We start from the raw sequence: 1,651 nt of genomic DNA, 5'->3' as shown, positions 1-1,651 counted from the left end.
ACTCCTCAACAACTCCCAAAATCAAGAACCCAATAGAAACTTCAAACAAATCTATAAAGAATTCAATTTCTAAACCTTCAAAAACTAAATTCGATGAAATAAATCATCATTAGCGCGTGGCTGAACTAACCCAACGTTATGTGATCTCACATACCTCGTAGGGATCACCCCTTGACGAAATCCACGATCTTAGCTTCGAGAACTAACGATTCCTTGTCTCTTCTCCTCTTTTCACCTCTTCTTTTCTCTTCTCTCAAAATTCTAACTCTTTTGATGAAACGTAAACTGATCCAAATCAGTTTAGACCCCATCTTAATTACCAAAAATGAAATTAAATAATTGGATAGTGAATAGACCATAATACCCTTCTAAAATCCGGTTTTGACTTTCCTTATCTAGACAACCCAACTTCAAATGGCCACATCTCTCTCATACGAACTCGGAATTGAGCAAACTCGCCGGCGTTGGAAAGGTAAATCAAAGATCTTTCCTACGGTATTTTGTACCACACCTAACTCATCCTGAGCTAGTATTTATGGTTGTTTGAAGTTGACCCAAACCTCAAACTTAACATAACTTAACCAATTTTCTAGATTTTTCATTCTTTCCAAAAATAACTCTTTCTAAGGGGTGTTACAATATCTCCCCCTTGGGAAAATTCATCCTCGAATGAGATCAATTCTAATAGGCTAAGGGCGTAACATCTAACATTCAATTCAAACACCAAATAAGAAAAATGCAAAAAATAACTTGCCAACTTATAAATAAATACCAAGAAAAGGATTAATACCTTAATTTGGAACTTCTCCGGATTCGAAGAGATGTGGGATTTCCTCTTCATATCCTCCTTAGTTTCCCAAGTGGCTTCCTCAACAAACTGATTTCTCCACAGAACTTTGACTGATGCTACCTCTTTTTTTCTCAACTTGCTAATTTGACGATCTAGAATCTGAACAAGAATCTCCTCATAAGATAAGCTACCCTTGATTCCAATGTTTCAGTTGGTATTATCAATGAAGGATTGCCCATGCACTTCTTGAACATGGAAATATGAAATACCGGATGGACCGATGTTAACTCTTGTGGTAGCTCTAATTCATAAGCCACATTACCAATCCTTTTGGATATTCTGTAAGGGCCAATATACCCAGGACTAATCTTTCTCTTTCTACCAAATCTCATAACACCCTTAATGGATGAAACTTTCAAGTAGACCCAATCATCTATTTCGAACTCTAACTACTTTCTCCTAACATCAGTGTAGGATTTCTGACGACTCTGCGCTGTTTTCAACCTCTATTGAATAACCTTCACCTTCTCCATAACTTGATGAACTAAGTTTGGTCCTATTAACCCAGCTTCACCAACTTCAAACCATCTAATAAGAGATCTGCATCTTTTCTCATAAAGAGCTTTATAAGGAGGTATGTGATCATCCCAATTACCCTTGCAATCAATCACACAGGCCTTAAATGAGAGGTAGGTGATCATACCAATTACCCTTGAAATCAATCACACAGGCCCTCAACATATCTTCTAAAGTCTGAATAGTGTGCTCTACTTGACTATCTGTCTAAGGATGAAAAGCAGTACTCATGTTCACCTTTGAACCCAAGCCTTTCTGAAAATATTTCCAGAATTGTACAGTAAA

The sequence above is a fragment of the Solanum verrucosum genome, unplaced genomic scaffold (genome assembly GCF_900185275.1).
Source record: "Solanum verrucosum unplaced genomic scaffold, falcon-dt-bn FXZP01001277.1, whole genome shotgun sequence".
NCBI classification, from domain to species: Eukaryota; Viridiplantae; Streptophyta; class Magnoliopsida; order Solanales; family Solanaceae; genus Solanum; species Solanum verrucosum.
The sequence above is the reverse complement of the archived record's forward strand: the minus strand, read 5'-3'. Positions refer to the sequence as shown.